This window comes from Triticum urartu, chromosome 5A (assembly GCF_056163025.1).
Source record: "Triticum urartu cultivar PI428250 chromosome 5A, HENAU_Tu73, whole genome shotgun sequence".
NCBI classification, from domain to species: Eukaryota; Viridiplantae; Streptophyta; class Magnoliopsida; order Poales; family Poaceae; genus Triticum; species Triticum urartu.
Window position 1 is genome coordinate 495,439,203 of NC_141877.1, and position 19,083 is coordinate 495,458,285.

Genomic DNA, 19,083 nt, shown 5'->3' on the forward strand with positions numbered 1-19,083 from the left:
TCAATACTTAGTAAACATATTTAGTTGGATAGGTTTCGGACGTGGGCCTAGATGAACCCGGACTTAGTTCATTGATTGAGCTTACAACACCCGGACGTAAATTAAAGACCACATGTTTGAAGGAAATATGCCCTAGAGGCAATAATAAAGTTGTTATTTGTATTTCCTTATATCATGATAAATGTTTATTATTCATGATAGAATTGTATTAACCGGAAACATAGTACATGTGTGAATACATAGACAAACAGAGTGTCCCTAGTATGCCTCTACTTGACTAGCTCGTTAATCAAAGATGGTTAAGTTTCCTAGCCATAGACATGGGTTGTCATTTGATCAACGGGATCACATCATTAGAGAATGATGTGATGGACAAGACCCATCCATTAGCTTAGCATAATGATCGTTAAGTTTTATTGCTATTGCTTTCTTCATGACTTATACATGTTCCTCTGACTATGAGATTATGCAACTCCCGAATACCGGAGGAACACTTAGTGTGCTATCAAACGTCACAACATAACTGGGTGATTATAAATGTGCTCTACAGGTGTCTCCGATGGTGTTTGTTGAGTTGGCATAGATCGAGATTAGGATTTGTCACTCTGTGTATCAGAGAGGTACCTCTGGGCCCTCTCGGTAATGCACATCACTATAAGCCTTGCAAGCAATGTGACTAATGAGTTAGTTGTGGGATGATGCATTATGGAACGAGTAAAGAGACTTGTCGGTAGCGAGATTGAACCAGGTATAGTGATACCGACAATCGAATCTCGGGCAAGTAACATATCGATGACAAAGGGAACACCGTATGTTGTTATGCGGTTTGATCGATAAAGATCTTCGTAGAATATGTGGGAGCCAATATGAGCATCCAGGTTTCACTATTGGTTATTGACCGGAGATGAGTCTCGGTCATGTCTACATAGTTTTCGAACCCGTAGGGTCCGCACGCTTAACGTTCGATGACGATTGGTATTATGAGTTTATGTGTTTTGATGTACCGAAGGTTGTTCTGAGTCCCGGATGTGATCATGGACATGACGAGGAGTCTCGAAATGGTCAAGGCATGAAGATTGATATATTGGAAGGTTATGTTTGGACACCGGAAAGGTTTCAGATAGGTTCGGGCATTTTCCGGAGTACTGGGAGGTTACCGGAACCCCCCGGGGGCTTAATGAGCCTACATGGGCTTTAGTGGAAGAGAGGAGGAGGTGGCCAAGAGGTGGGGCGCACCCCCAAAGCCCAATCCGAATTGGGAGGGGGGCCGGCCCCCCTTTCCTTCTCTCCCTCTTCCCTTCCTCCCCCCTCCTAGTTGGACTAGGAAAGGGGGGAAACCTACTCCTAGTAGGAGTAGGATTCCCCCCTTGGGGGGCGCACCATGAGGCCGGCCGGCCCCTCCTCCCCTCCTTTATATACGGGGGAGGGGCACCCCATAGGGACTCAATATTTGTCTTAGCCGTGTGCGGTGCCCCCCTCCACAGTTACACACCTCGGTCATATCGTCGTAGTGCTTAGGCGAAGCCCTGCGCCGGTAACTTCATCATCACCGTCACCACACCGTCGTGCTGATGGAACTCTCCCTCGGTCTCAACTGGATCAAGAGCTCGAGGGACGTCATTGAGCTGAACGTGGAGGTGTCATACGTTCGGTGCTTGGATCGGTTGGATCACAAAGACGTTCGACTACATCAACTGCGTTACTAAACACTTCCACTTTCGGTCTATGCGGGTACGTTGACACACTCTCCCCGCTCATTGCTATGCTTCCCCTAGATAGATCTTGCGCGATCGTAGGAAAATTTTGAAATACTACGTTCCCAAACAATGGCATCCGAGCCAGGTCTATGCGTAGATGTTATATGCACGAGTAGAACACAAAGAGTTGTGGGCGATAATAGTCATACTGCTTACCAGCATGTCATACTTTGATTCGGCGGTATTGTTGGATGAAGCGGCCCAGACCGACATTACATGACCGCGTTCATGAGACTGGTTCTACCACCGTGCTTCGCACACAGGTGGCTAGTGGGTGTCTGTTTCTCCAATTTAGTTGAATCGAGTGTGACTATGCCCGGTCCTTGTTGAAGGTTAAAACAACACATTTGACAAAAAATCATTGTGGTTTTGATGCGTAGGTAAGAACGGTTCTTGCTAAGCCCATAACAGCCACGTAAAACTTGCAACAACAAATTAGAGGACGTCTAACTTGTTTTTGCAGGGCATGTTGTGATGTGATATGGTCAATACGTGATGATATATAAATTGTTGTATGAGATGATCATGTTTTGTAAAAGTTATTGGCAATTGGGAGGAGCCTTATGGTTCTCTCTTTATTTTATGAAATGCAATCTCCATGTAATTGTTTTACTTTATCACTAAGCAGTAGCGATAGTCGTAGAAGCAATAGTTGACGAGACGACAACGATGCTTCGATGGAGATCAAGGTGTCAAGCCGGTGACGATGGTGATCATGACAGTGCTTTGGAGATGGAGATCAAAGGCACAAGATGATGATGGCTATATCATATCACTTATATTGATTGCATGTGATGTTTATCCTTTATGCATCTTATTTTGCTTAGTACGGCAGTAGCATTATAAGATGTTCTTTCACTAAATTTCAAGGTATAAGTGTTCTCCCTGAGTATGTGCTACCTCTTGAGCACTGCGTTGGCTTTCCCTTGAAGAGGAAAGGGTGATGCAGTAGAGCACGTAAGTATTCCCCTTAGTTTTTGAGAAGCAAGGTATCAATCTAGTAGGAGACCACGCGCGAGTCACCTCGTACCTACACAAACAAATAAGAACCTCGCAACCAACGCGATAAAGGGGTTGTCAATCCCTTCACGGCCACTTGCAAGAGTGAGATCTGATAGAGATAATAATAATAGGATAAATATTTTTGGTATTTTTATGATATAGATTGAAAGTAAAGATTGCAAAATAAAATAGATTGGAAACTTGTATGATGGAGAATAGACCCGGGGCCATAGGTTTCACTAGTGGCTTCTCTCAAGATAACATAAGTATTACGGTGGGTGAACAAATTACTGTCGAGCAATTGATAGAAAAGTGAATAATTATGAGAATATCTATGTATGATCATGTATATAGGCATCACGCCCGTGACAAGTAGACCGACTCCTGCCTGCATCTACTATTATTACTCCACACATCGACCGCTATCCAGCATGCATCTAGAGTATTAAGTTCATAAGAATAGAGTAACGCCTTAAGCAAGATGACATGATGTAGAGGGAAAACTCATGCAATATGATATAAACCCCATCTTTTTATCCTCGATGGAAACAATACAATACGTGTCGTTTCCCTTTCTGTCACTGGGATCGAGCACCGCAATATTGAACCCAAAGCTAAGCACTTCTCCCATTGCAAGAAAGATCAATCTAGTAGGCCAACCCAAACTGATAATTCAAAGAGACTTGCAAAGATAAACCAATCATACATAAAAGAATTCAGAGAAGATTCAAATATTGTTCATAGATAAACTTGATCATAAACCCACAATTCATCGGATCTCGACAAACACACCGCAAAAGAAGATTACATCGAATAGATCTCCAAGAGAATCGAGAACTTTGTATTGAGATCCAAAGAGAGAGAAGAAGCCATCTAGCTACTAGCTATGGACCCGGAGGTCTGAGGTAAACTACTCATACATCATCGAAGGGGCCATGGAGTTGATGTAGAGGCCCTCCGTGATCAATGCCCCCTCCGGCGGAGCTCCGAAAAAGGCCCCAAGATGGGAGCTCTTGGGTACAGAAGGTTGCGGCGGTGGAAATAGGGTTTCGTGGTGCTCCTGGATGTTTTCGGGGTATATGGATATATATATAGGAGGAAGAAGTAGGTCGGTGGAGCAATGAGGGGCCCACGAGGGTGGAGGGCGCGCCCAGGGGGTAGGCGCGCCCCCTGCCTCATGGCCTCCTCGATTGTTTCTTGACGTCCACTCCAAGTCCCCTGGATCACGTTTGTTCCAAAAATAACACTCCCGAAGGTTTCATTCCATTTGGACTCCGTTTGATATTCCTTTTCTACGAAACACTAAAATAGGAAAAAAAACAATTTGGGATGGGCCTCCGGTTAATAGGTTAGTCCCAAAAATAATAAAAAAGTGTAAAATAAAGCCCATTAACATCCAAAACAGCATATATAATAGCATGGAGCAATCAAAAATTATAGATACGTTGGAGACGTAGCAGCATCCCCAAGCTTAATTCCTGCTCGTCCTCGAGTAGGTAAATGATAAAAACAAATTTATTGATGTGGAATGCTTCCTAACATATTTCTCAATGTAATTTTTCTTTATTGTGGCATGAATGTTCAGATCCGAAAGATTCAAGATAAAAGTTTAATATTGACATAGAAATAATAATACTTCAAGCATACTAACTAAGCAATCATGTCTTCTCAAAATAACATGGCTAAAGAAAGTTATCCCTACAAAATCATATAGTCTGGGTATGCTCTATCTTCATCACACAAAATATTAAAGCATGCACAACCTCGATGACAAGCCAAGCAATAGTTTCATACTTTTGTTGTTCTCAAACCTTTTCAATTTTCACGCAATACATGAGCGTGAGCCATGGATATAGCACTATAGGTGGAATAGAATGGTGGTTGTGGAGAAGACAAAAAGGAGAAGATAGTCTCACATCAACTAGGCGTATCAACGGGCTATGGAGATGCCCATCAATAGATATCAATGTGAGTGAGTAGGGATTGCCATGCAACGGTGCACTAGAGCTATAACTGTATGAAAGCTCAACAAAAGAAACTAAGTGGGCGTGCATCCAACTTGCTTGCTCACGAAGACCTAGAGCAATTTGAGGAAGCCCGTCATTGGAATATACAAGCCAAGTTCTATAATGTAAAATTCCCACTAGTTTATGAAAGTGACAACATAGGAGACTCTCTATCATGAAGATTATGGTGCTGCTTTGAAGCACAAGTGTGGAAAAAGGATAGTAACATTGTCCCTTCTCTCTTTTTATATCATTTATTTTATTTGGGCCTTCTCTCTTTTTTTTTGGCCTATTTTCTATTTTTTTGTCCGGAGTCTCATCCCGACTTGTGGGGGAATCATAGTCTCCACCATCCTTTCCTCACTGGGACAATGCTCTAATAATGATGATCATCACACTTTTACTTACAACTCAAGAATTACAACTCAATACTTAGAACAAAATATGACTCTATGTGAAGGCCTCCGGCGGTGTACCGGGATATGCAATGAATCAAGAGTGACATGTATGAAAAAATTATGAACGGTGGCTTTGCCACAAATACGATGTCAACTACATGATCATGCATGGAAATATGACAATGATGAAGCGTGTCATAACAAACGGAATAGTGGAAAGTTGCATGGCAATATATCTCGAAATTACTATGGAAATGCCATAATAGGTAGGTATGGTGGCTGTTTTGAGGAAGGTATATGGTGGGTTTATGGTACCGGCGAAAGTTGCGCGGTACTAGAGAGGCTAGCAATGGTGGAAGGGTGAGGGTGCGTATAATCCATGGACTCAACATTAGTCATAAAGAACTCACATACTTATTGCAAAAATCTATTAGTTACCAAAACAAAGTACTACACGCATGCTCCTAGGGGGATAGATTGGTAGGAAAAGACCATCGCTCGTCCCCGAGCGCCACTCATAAGGAAGGCAATCAATAAATAAATCATGCTCCGACTTCATCACATAACGGTTCACCATACGTGCATGCTACGGGAATCACAAACTTCAACACAAGTATTTCCCAAATTCACAACTACTCAACTAGCATGACTCTAATATCACCATCTCCATATCTCAAAACAATCATCAAGTATCAAACTTCTCTTAGTATTCAATGCACTTATATGAAAGTTTTTATAATGACTAAAAGAAAATTGCCATGTTGTTCTAAAGGACTCTCAAAATAATATAAGTGAATCATGAGAGATCAATTATTTCTATAAAATAGAACCACCGCCGTGCTCTAAAAGATATAAGTGAAGCACTAGAGCAAAAACTATATAGCTCAAAAGATATAAGTGAAGCACATAGAGTATTCTAATAAATTCCGATTCATGTGTGTCTCTCTCAAAAGGTGTGTACAGCAAGGATGATTGTGGTAAACTAAAAAAGCAAAGACTCAAATCATACAAGACGCTCCAAGAAAAACACATATCATGTGGCGAATAAAAATATAGCTCCAAGTAAAGTTACCGATGAACAAAGACAAAAGAGGGGATGCCTTCCGGGGCATCCCCAAGATTAGGCTTTTAGGTGTCCTTGGATTTACCTTGGGGTGCCTTGGGCATCCCCAAACTGATAATTCGAAGAGACTTGCAAAGATAAACCAATCATACATAAAAGAATTCAGAGAAGACTCAAATATTGTTCATAGATAAACTTGATCATAAACCCACAATTCATCGGATCTCGACAAACACACCGCAAAAGAAGATTACATCGAATAGATCTCCAAGAGAATCGAGGAGAACTTTGTATTGAGATCCAAAGAGAGAGAAGAAGCCATCTAGCTACTAGCTATGGACCTGAAGGTCTGAGGTAAACTACTCACACATCATTGGAGGGGCCATGGAGTTGATGTAGAGGCCCTCCGTGATCAATGCCCCCTCCGGCGGAGCTCCGGAAAAGGCCCCAAGATGGGATCTCTTGGGTACAGAAGGTTGCGGCGGTGGAAATAGGGTTTCGTGGTGCTCCTGGATGTTTTCAGAGTATATGGATATATATATATATATAGGAGAAAGAAGTAGGTCGGTGGAGCAACGAGGGGCCCACGAGGGTGGAGGGCGTGCCCAGGGGGGTAGGCGCATCCCCCTTCCTCGTGGCCTCCTCGATTGTTTCTTGACGTCCACTCCAAGTCCCCTATATCACGTTTGTTCCAAAAATAATGCTCCCGAAGGTTTCATTCTGTTTGGACTCCTTTGATATTCCTTTTCTGCGAAACACTAAAATAGGCAAAAAACAACATTTGGGCTGGGCCTCCGGTTAATAGGTTAGTCCCAAAAATAATATAAAAGTGTAAAATAAAGCCCATTAACATCCAAAACAACATATATAATAGCATGGATCAATCAAAAATTATAGATACGTTGGAGACGTATCAGTATGCACCATTGCGACAGTTCGTCGTGCCGAGACACCACGTGATGATCGGGTGTGATAAGCTCTATGTTCACATACAATGGATGCAAGCCAGTTTTGAACACGCAAAATACTCAGGTTAAACTTGACGAGCCTAGCATATGCAGATATGGCCTCGGAACACTAAGACCAAAAGGTTGAGCGTGAATCGTATAGTAGATATGATCAACATAGTGATGTTCACCATTGAAAACTACTCCATCTCACGTGATGATCAGACATGGTTTAGTTGATATGGATCACGTGATCATTTAGATGACTAGAGGGATGTCTATCTAAGTGGGAGTTCTAAATAATATGATTAATTGAACTTTAATTTATCATGAACTTAGTCCTGATAGTATTTGCATAACTATGTTGTAGATCAATAGCTCGTGATGTAGCTCCCCATTTATTTTTGATATGTTCCTAGAGAATAATAAGTTGAAAGATGATAGTAGAAATGATGCGGACTAGGTCCGTGATATGAGGATTACCCTCATTCCTGCACAAAATAATTACGTCCTTGATGCACCGCTAGGTGACGGACCTATTGTAGGAGCAGATGCACACGTTATGAACGTTTGACAAAGCTCGGTATGATGACTACTTGATAGTTTAATGCACCATGCTTTACGGCTTAGAACCGGGACTTCAAAAACGTTTTGAACACCATGGAGCATAAGAGATGTTCCAAGAGCTAAAATTGGTATTTCAGTCTCATGTCCGAGTCAAGAGGTATGAGACCTCTGACAAGTACTTTGCCTACAAGATGGAGGAGAACAGCTCAACCAGTGAGCATGTGCTCAGAATGTCTGAGTGCTACAATCTCTTGAATCAAGTGGGAGTTAATCTTCCAGATAAGATAGTGATTGACAAAGTTCTCTAGTCACTGTCACCAAGTTACAAGAACTTTGAGATGAACTATAATATGCAATGGATGACGAAAACGATTCCCGGGCTCTTCGTGATGCTGAAATCAGCGAAGGTAGAAATCAAGAAAAGCATCAAGTGTTGATGGTTGACAAGACAACTAGTTTCAAGTAAAAGGGCAAAGGGAAAGAAAGGGAACTTCAATAAGAATGGAAAGCAAGTTTCCACTCCCGTGAAGAAGACCAAAGCTAGACCCAATCCTGAAACTGAGTGCTTCTAGTGCAAAGGAAATGGTCACTGGAAGTGGAACTGCCCTAGATACTTGGCGGATAAGAAGGATGACAAAGTGAACAAAGGTATATTTGATATACATGTTATTGATGTGTACTTACTAGTGTTTATAGAAACCACTCGGTATTTGATATTGGTTCAGTTGCTAAGAGTAGTAACTCAAAACGGGAGTTGCAATATAAACAGAGACTAGTTGAGGGCGAGGTGACGATGTGTGTTGGAAGTAATTCCAAGGTTGATAAGATCACCATCGCACACTCCCTTTACCTTCGGGATTAGTGTTGAACCTAAAATAAATGTTATTTGGTGTTGGCGTTGAGCATGAATATAATTGGATCATGTTTATTGCAATACGGTTATTCATTTAAGTCAAAGAATAATTGTTTCTCTATTTACATGAATAAAACCTTCTATGGTCATACACTCAATATAAATGGTTTATTGAATCTCGATCGTAATGATACACATATTCATAAATATTGAAGCCAAAAGATGCAAAGTTAATAATGATAGTGCAACTTATTTGTGGCACTGCCATTTAGGTCATATTGGTGTAAAGCGCATGAAGAAACTCCGTGCTGATGGGCTTTTGGAATCACTTGATGCTTGCGAACCATGCCTCATGGGCAAGATGACTAAGACTCCGTTCTCCGGAACAATGGAGCGAGCAACTGACTTATTGGAAATAATACATACTGATGTATGCGGTCCGATGAGTGTTGAGGCTCGCGGTAGGTATCGTTATTTTCTGACCTTCACAGATGATTTGAGTAGATATGGGTATATCTACTTGATGAAACACAAGTCTGAAACATTTGAAAAGTTCAAAGAATTTCAGAGTGAAGTGGAGAATCATCGTAACAAGAAAATAAAGTTTATACATCTGATCGCAGAGGTGAATATTTGAGTTATGAGTTTGGCCTTCAATTAAAATAATGTGGAATAGTTTAACAAACTCATGCCACCTAGAACACCACAGCATAATGGTGTGTCCGAACGTCATAACCGTACTTTATTAAATATGGTGCGATCTATGATGTTTCTTACCGATTTACCACTATCGTTTTGGGGTTATGCATTAGAGACAGCTGCATTCACGTTAAATAGGGCACCGTCTAAATCTGTTGAGACGACACCGTGTGAACTATGATTTTTCAAGAAACCTAAGCTGACGTTTCTTAAAGTTTGAGTTTGTGATGCTTATGTGAAAAAGCTTTAGCCTGATAAGCTCAAGCCCAAATCGGAGAAGTGCGTCTTCATAGGATACCCAAAAGAAACTGTTGGGTACACCTTCTATCACAGATCTAGAGGCAAGATCTTTGTTGCTAAGAATGGATCCTTTCTAGAGAAGGAGTTTCTCTCGAAAGAAGTGAGTGGGAGGAAAGTAGAACTTGATGAGGTAATTGTACCTTCTCTTGAATTGGAAAGTAGCTCATCACAGAAAACCGTTCCCGTGATGCCTGCACCAACTAGTGATGAAGCTAATGATAATGATCATGAAACTTCGGATTAAGTTACTACCGAAGCACGTAGGTCAACCAAAGCACGTTCCGCACCAGATTGGTATGGTAATCCTATTCTAGAGGTCATGTTACTTGACCATGATGAACCTACGAACTATGAAGAAGCGATGATGAGCCCAGATTCCGCAAAATGGTTTGAGGCCATGAAATCTGAGATGGGATCCATCTATAAGAACAAAGTGTGGACATTGGTGGACTTGCCCGATGATCGGTGAGCCATAGAGAATAAATGGATCTTTAAGAGGAAGACGAACACTGATAGTAGTGTTACTATCTACAATGCTCGAATTGTTGAAAAAAGGTTTTCGATAACTTCAAGGTGTTGAATACGATGAGATTTTCTCACTCGTATTGATGCTTAAGTCTGTCCGAATCATGTTAGCAATTGCCGCATTTTATGAAATTTGGCAAATGGATGTCAAAACTGCATTCCTTAATGGATTTCTTAAAGAAGATTTGTATATAATGCAACTAGAAGGTTTTGTCATTCCAAAAAGGTGCTAACAAAGTGTGTAAGCTCCAGTGATCCATTTATGGATTGGTGCAAGCATCTCGGAGTTGGAATGTACGCTTTGATAGTGTGATCAAAGCATATGGTTTTATACAGACTTTTGGAGAAGACTGTATTTACAAGAAAGTGAGTGGAAGCTCTGTAGCATTTCTGATATTATATGTAGATGACATATTGTTGATCGTAAATGATGTAGAATTTTCTGGAAAGCATAAAGGAGTGTTTGAAAGGAGTTTTTCAATGAAAGACCTTAGTGAAGCTACTTACATATTGGGCATCAAGATCTATAAATACAGATCAAGACACTTGATAAGACTTTCAATGAGTACATACCTTGATAAGATTTTGAAGGAGTTCAAAATGGATTAGTCAAAGAAGGAGTTCTTGCCTGAGTTGTAAGGTGTGAAGTTGAGTAAAGACTCAAAAACCCGAGCACTACAGAAAATAGAAAGAGAATGAAAAGTCATTCCCTATGCCTTAGTCATAGGTTCTATAAAGTATGCTATGCTGTGTACTATACCTATTGTGTACCTCACCATGAATTTGGATAGAGGGTACAATAGTGATCCAGGAGTGGATCACTGGACAACGGTCAAAATTATCCTTAGGAATAAGGACATGTTTCTCGGTTATGGAGGTGACAAAAAGTTCGTCGTAAAGGGTTACATCGATGCAAGTTTTGACACCGATCCAGATGACTCTAAGTCTCAATCTAAATACATATTGAAAGTGGGAGCAATTAGCTAGAGTAGCTCCATGCAGAGCATTGTAGATATAGAAAATTTGCAAAATACATACGGCTCTGAATGTGGCAGACCCGTTGACTAAAATTCTCTCACAAGAAAAATATGACCACTCTTTGGGTGTTAATCACATAGTGATGTGAACTAGATTATTGACTCTAGTAAACCCTTTGGGTATTAGTCACATGGATATGTGAACTAATAACATAAAGATGTGAACTATTGGTGTTAAATCACATGGCGATGTGAACTAGATTATTGACTCTAATGCAAGTGGGAGACTGAAGGAAATATGCCCTAGAGGCAATATTAAAGTTGTTATTTTTATTTCCTTATATCATGATAAATATTTATTATTCATGCTAGAATTGTATTAACCGGAAACTTAGTACATGTGTGAATACATAGACAAACAGAGTGTCCCTAGTGTGCCTCTACTTGATTAGCTCGTTAATCAAAGATGGTTATGTTGGGGAACGCAGTAATTTCAAAAAAATTCCTACGCACACGCAAGATCATGGTTATGCATAGCAACGAGAGGGGAGAGTGTCATCCACGTACCCTCGTAGACCGTAAGTGGAAGCGTTATGACAACGCGGTTGATGTAGTCGTACGTCTTCATGATCGACCGGTCCTAGTACCGAACGTACAACACCTCCGCGATGTGCGCACATTCAGATCGGTGACGTCCCAGGAACTCACGATCTAGTAGATCTTCGAGGGAGTGTTCCGTCAGCACGACGGCGTAATGATGGTGTTGATGAAGCTACCGATGCAGGGCTTCGCCTAAGCACCGCTACGATATGACCGAGGTGGATTATGGTGGAGGGGGGCACCACACATGGCTAAAAGATCAACTGATCAACTTGTGTGTCCATGGGGTGCCCCTCCCCTGTATATAAAGGAGTGGAGGAGGGGGAGGGCCGGCCCTCTAGTATGGCGTGCCCTGGGGAGTCCTACTCCCACCGGGAGTAGGATTCCCCCCTTCCATGTAGTAGGAGTAGGAGAAAAGGAAAGGGAAAAGAGAAGAGAAGGAAGGAGGGGGCGCCGCCCCTCCACCTAGTCCAATTCGGACTAGGCCTTTGGGGGGGGGGGCGCAGCCTCCCCTCTCTATTTCCCCTAAAGCCCAGTAAGGCCCATATACTCCCCGGCGAATTCCCGTAACTCTCCGTACTCTGATATACCCGAACCACTCAAAACCTTTCCGATGTCCGAATATAGCCTTCCAATATGTCGATCTTTACGTCCCAAACATTTCGAGACTCCTCGTCATGTCCATGATCTCATCCGGGACTCCGAACAACCTTCGGTACATCAAAACACATAAACTCATAATACCGATCGTCACCGAACGTTAAGCGTGCGGACCCTACGGGTTCGAGAACTATGTAGACATGACCGAGACTCATCTCCGGTCAATAACTGAAAGTGCATTATATCGACTAGAGGAGGGGGGTGAATAGGCGATTTTTATGAAAGTCTTCAAAACATGGAAGTTATGAAGACAAACTATAGAAATAAACCTATTACCATGCAGCGGAAGGTAGACTACACTAGACAAGCCATAGTCAAGTATTCAATGAAGTGAAAGCACAATGACTTAATAGCAGCAATGTAGTAAGGATCAGGTAGGAAGATATTATGAAGCCATACAGAACATGCAGTCACTCAGTGAAGACAAAAGATAGTGCAAACATACAATGACTTCACAAGGAGCAACAATATGTAAAGGGAAGGGAAGATGAAACCAGTGACTCGTTGAAGACAATGATTTGTTGGACCAGTTCCAGTTGCTGTGACAACTGTACGTCTGGTTGAGGTGGCTAGGTATTTAAACCTTAGGACACACAGTCCCGGACACCCAGTCCTGAACACGCAGCTCAGGACACCCAGTCCTCACCGTATTCCCCTTGAGCTAAGGTCACACAGACCTCGCCCAATCACTCTAGTAAGTCTTTAAGGTAGACTCCCAAACCTTCACAGACTTCGTTCACCGGCAATCCACAATGTCTCTTGGATGCTCAGAACGCGACGCCTAACCGGCTGGAGGATGCACAGTCCTCAAGTGTAATAAGTCTTCAGATCACACAGACAAGAAGACTTAAGTGATGCCCAATTCTCTCTGGCTCTGGGTGGTTAGGGCTTTATCCTCGCAAGGAATTCTCTCTCAAAGGCTTCGAGGTGGGTTTCTCTCAAACGACAAAAGCCATACTCTCAATCTGAGCAGCCAACCATTTATGGTTGTGGGGGGGGGTGGGCTATTTATAGCCACTTGGCAACCCGACCTGATTTGTCCGAAATGACCCTGGGTCACTAAGGAACTGACACGTGTTCCAACGGTCAGATTTCAAACTCACATGGCAACTTTACTTGGGCTACAAGCAAAGCTGACTTGTCCGACTCTGGACAAGATTCACTCTCATAGTCTTCACTCGAAGACATAGGTGTTTTTGGTTAGGCATCACTTCAGTCATTCTGACTGGTTCTCTTGGACCCCACTTAACAGCACGGTGGTTCCTATGACTCAACACAAAAGAAAAAGAACTACGAAAGATCTAAGTCTTCGAGCTCCATAGGCTTCATGTGGTGTCTTCTCTTGTCATAGTCTTCAATGTGAATATCTTCATATACCACCTTTGACTTCAATGTCTTCATACATTTTTAGGGGTCATCTCTGGTAGGAAAACCGAATCAATGAGGGACTTCTACCTGTGTTATCCTGCAGTTCTCACAAACACATTAGTCCCTCAACTAGGTTTGTCGTCAATACTCCAAAATCAACTAGGGGTGGCACTAGTTGCACTTACAATCTCCCCCTTTTTGGTGATTGATGACAAACTAGTTGAAGTTTTCAACGGGGAATATAATCTGTGAAATTTTAAAGGATAAGGAATTGTCTTCATAAGTTGCAAGGGCTCCCCCTGAAGATGTGCATATAGGTAATTTGCTTTTGGAATGCAAATGCACATGGCAGGTTGTACTTGTGGAGATCCACTTCAACTTATGATGACAATCCACTATGCATGTGAAAGTATATGAAGATAATGACATGCATAATGGAAAATGGACGTCTGCAGAATGATCTAAGTGCGGAATTTATCGTCGCACATGCGGAATTTATCATCGCAAAACAAAGTGGCAGATAAGTAGCAGACAACCATCGAGTTTAAGTGTTACAACTCAAAGAACCAAATGTAGCAAAACGAGAGTTGTAAGCACGAAGCAAAATATAAAGCACCCGCCCATATGGACCCGCTTGAAGACTATCAACCTCATATGCTTCTCCCCCTTTTGTCAGTAAGGACCAAAAAGGTTTGAAGACATAGAGCATCTACTCGTTACCAGGCGGAGTAGGTGAAGTAGCAGGGTCGTTGGTGGTGTTTGGCGGTACTGAAGAGCTTGGAGCAGAGTTGACGCGTGATGAAGGAGGTGGTGGTGAAGTAGCATCATCTTCATCCTCGATAACTCTGGCAGTCACTGTTGCAGCAGATGAAGAGAACTCAGAGTCTTCAAGGGATGGAGTTCCTAGCAGCACAGCTCTTCGAGGAGGTGTGGAGTTAAACTTGAATCGCTCAGTGAAGCCATCCTCTTGGAGATCATCTTCAGAACACATCATCATTAGCCCTTTCCATGTACGGCGACAAGTTTCATGGGCAACGAAAGCATTCTTGGTGGCAAGATTGTGAATGCGATTAACTTCCACCAAGAGGCTTTTCATCTGACGCTTCAGCCAGTTATGATGCCTATCCTGTTTCTGATGAAGAGCCACAAGAAGCTCTCGGTCGTTGAGAACACGAGTGCGCTTCTTGGGTCTTGGAGCAGTTGTACTATCAGTGGCTTCAGTAGACGCAGGGTGTGGTGCACGTGTAGTGCCAGCCAAAGGATACACCCGAGTGACTGCTTCAACTCCTTCAATGTTCTGTGAGAAACTCTGATGCTCTGCATTCTGAAGACTTAGAGGTTCCTTTGCAGGCTCAGGATAGATGGCTTCAGTAGAGATATCCACATCAGGCAGAAAAATCCTATGACTGCGAGCAGATGGCTGATATGAGATATCGGAGTGAAGTTTAATTAGACGCATTACCCATGGGGTGTAGAACTTCAAGCCAAACAGATCAAAGCCCGAGGCGGCAAGTTGGCGGATGAATAAGTCCTGTGCATTGAAGCATTTTCCATGAAGAATATAGAAGACCAAAGTCTTCATTGCACCCTCAAGCTTGGCATTTGGAGAGTGCCCTTTGATGGGCCAGAGAGTTCGCCTGATGATGTGATAGATGGTTCGTGGCAGATACTCAAGGTCTTCAACGAAGAACTCTGTTGGATAAGCAGCATCTCGGGGAAATGGCTTCATCATGCTGAGCATCTGACTCATATCAGGTTCCGGCCTCTTAAAGATGCTCTCAATAGCTTCACTATGCAGCTGACAGCCATGCTCGTAGAGATCGCCAGGAGTGGGCAAACCAGTGAGCTCAATGATGTCAAATGCATTGGCTTCGTGATGAACATTTCCGGTCATCCACTCCAGGACCCAAGTCTTCGGATCTCTGCTGTACCCGCGGATGTGAAGTGTGGCATAGAATTGGAGCAGCAGCTCTTCATTCCAATGCTCTTGGTCAGTAACGAACGGCAGCAGTCCAACTTCCTTGAAGCAATCCAAAGCTTCTTCCAGACAAGGCAGACCAGCTATGGCTTCAATGTCAAGGCGCTTGTGTGGGAAGATGCGACCTTGGTTGTAAAGAATGCATGAGTAATAGCTTCGCTGAGGATAGCTCCAGAACCGATCAGATGATATCCTTTCCCTTGAGTAGGGGTTCCTGGAGCTATCGAAGAATGTGTTGTCTTCCTGAAGCCATTGATATTGAAGGAGCCAGGTGCTGATGCAGGACCTGGGAACCTTGGCAATCTTGAGATTGGCTTCTGTACCTGAGGCCTGTGCTCTACATGAAGATTTTCATCCTCCACTTGACGAGCTGGAGGGTCGGTCACAGGCACGTTCTCCTTGAGAACTGCTTCTTGGTGGGACAGTGGAGTGACAACTTGTGGGACTTCATCTTCCGCGGCTGATGCAGCCGGATTGTCTTCAACAGAGACTTGAGGCCTTGGACCTTTGCGAAGCCTGCGCAACGCGGGCGACGCCTGTGGAGTTGGAGTGGGCTGGGCCTCGAAGTCTTCTTCCTCTTGTGGGCGATCCGCCCATGAAGCATCCTATGCAATTGGCGTCAGTGGACGACCAATGCTGATGAGTTCGCTGTTCTGAGGAAGGACTGCACCATCTTCTACATTGTCATGTTGACCAATGTCTTCAGCAGCGATGGAATCAGCTGTTGGAAAGTCTTCAGCTTGATGAGCCTCTGTGGAAGCAGGCTCATGGATGGTCAGTTGGCGTTCAGCTTCAGGATAGACCATAGAAATGGGTTCAACTATCAAGGGCTCTGTGGGAGCTGCCCGATCTTTCTTGGTCTTCCTCTTCTTCTTGGAGGGGGCAGTTGGAGAGGCTTCAGAATGTTTCCTCTTCCTAGCTTTAGCCTCAGCAGTCCTTGTCTTCTTGAGCTCTGAAGCTGTTGACCGACTTTTTGGCTTCGAGCCAGTCATTTTAGTTGGGAAGACAATAGGAACTGCTTCCTGCCTTGGTGCGTCAGGTTCAGCCGTAGCAGGCTTCTTCTTCTTCTTTGCGGCCATCCTGGGGTCGATGCCAGGACGCCCAAGGGCCTTGCGCTTCTCAGCTTCATTGTAGGCTTGCACACATCTGTCAGCCAGAGTCTTCATGCGCTCACACGAACCCTGAGCTTCTGCACGTTTCTTTACAAAAGCTTCCTTGAGCTCGTGCATCATACTCTTGAAGTTCTTCACTTCCTGTACGCTGAGCTTGGCCATATGCTTCTTGAACTGAGCCTTTTCATAGTCAATATTTTGCTTCAGTTCAACAATGCGCTGGGTAATAGCGAGTTCTGAAGCAATGGCACCTTGGAAGGCGACACTGAGGCCAATTGGTAGCTGCAGATCTTCAAAGCTGATGTTTGGCGTGTCAAACCACTCGTCAATGAAGTTGTGGATGATGGTCACATCAAAGAGAGGCAGATCATTGAAGATTTCTGCTTCTTCTTTGCTCTTGATGAGTTGCTCAAGAGCGTCATCTGCTAGATCTTCATCACTTGACAGATCAATGTCGTCATTGCGCAGAATGGCAGCAGCAGTTAGCTCTTGTCCGGTGTGAGGCAGAGGCATCTTGACTTTCTGGGGCTTGGAGATGCGAGATAAGTCTTCGGACTGCACACTGTCTTCAGGAGGTGCAGTTGCCAGTGGCTTCGCCCTTGAGATTTTTGGTGAGGGGGCAGGCTTTGAAGCTTTAGGCTTCTTCATCTTCTTTGTCTTCGGCGCTGCAGGAGTTTCTTCTGCTACAGCGTCAGCTGCAGGCTCATTCACTGCAATCCCTTGAACTAAGATGCGGGTGATGAGGCCTTCAAGGTTGTGGAAAGGACCAATGACATTGGGTTCTGCATCTCGTGTGCCATCTGCCCTTGGTGTTGAGGGACCAGGGTTGAAGTCTAGACCCAAAGTCTTCTTGTTCTGCTTCGCTGAGTTCTGGGCAAACTGGAAGTTGCGCTTGAACAGATTGTCGTCACGACACCATAGTAGTGACGATGGGTGTGCATCAGCAGGCTGTGGCCCACGGACCATGCAGGGATAGAAGCCTTGAGCAATGGCTTCATCTCTGGACCTGGGTAGAAGATTTTTGTATTGGATGTCTCCCCACGGTCTCTTGATGGCATTTTTCTCAGTATATTCTTGGTTTAGAAATTGGTATTTGAACCATTGTTCTGCCCAATATCTTCGAATCCATTGGATTCGGGTCTTGCGCTGATTGTAATCCTCTTCAGGATCTGTCTTGTATAGTTCTGAGAGTTCATCTGGCAGATCTCTGGATGTTTCTCCACGACGCTTTCTGCCACCCTTCCTTGCTGCTTTCTCTGAAGCCATAAACTTTAACTTGAAAGGCTTCAACACGTTCAAGGGCTTCAAAGGTTTTCGCTTGCTGGACCAACAGGAACTGGCTTCGGGAGAATTAATGTGATGCTATAAGAATTCTGCAAATGAATGCAGACTATGAGAACCAAAGGATTCTCCCACGGACATGTACCTGTGACAGCATTAAGGTGCGAGGGAAGGGGAAGAGGTCATATGCATTCTCAGAAGATTTTGAAGATAAATCAGTTTAGAAGACATTGACCTCATTTTGCGAAGACATTCACTCATAGATAAGGAGTTGGTTCCAGATTTGTACGAATCCACAGATCAGTACAAGTGAGGAATCTAACTACTTTGTGAAGCATAAGTGAATATACTAGGCATGTTATGAGATGTAGTATGAGAGAGATCTAACTTGTGTGAATAGAAACTGCTTGTGGTAGAAAGTGACAAATCCATAGGATCAACGGTGCTGTAAAAAGGAAGTTTTATTTACCACACTAAGAGCTGCTAGACGAAGTGGAAGATGAGGCCGAGCAGTTCGATCTTCCGTGCCCTAACTTGGCGACGGAGGACACCTACGGTGATGGCGGAGAGGACGATGTCCGCGGTCGGCGTGAAGACGGCGTCGGAGAGGTTGCGGCAGCGAAGCGCTTCGTCGCCAGCGTCGTCGAGGGCTAGTGGTGGCGCTAGGGTTCGTGCGAGAGTGGAAGAAGAGATAATGACCGCTGTGAAGTGTGTATTTATAGGTACATGGGCGGCACTACGCTATTACACAGGTGCCCCTGGCGGTTCGCATCTGAGGAACACGTGGCCATTATGCAGAATTTTGGGGTTTGTTCCACGTCCCACGCACGCCTTGATTGTCGAGTGGTCGTTCCTACTTCTCCGGGTTTCATGTGGAGGAATGAGCATTGAAAACAGACTTAATGGTTGTCTCTGTATCTTCTGCTGACAAGGACGCAGAGAAGACATCCGACAGTTTCAATAGAATGCATATGATTTGGAGAGATAGAA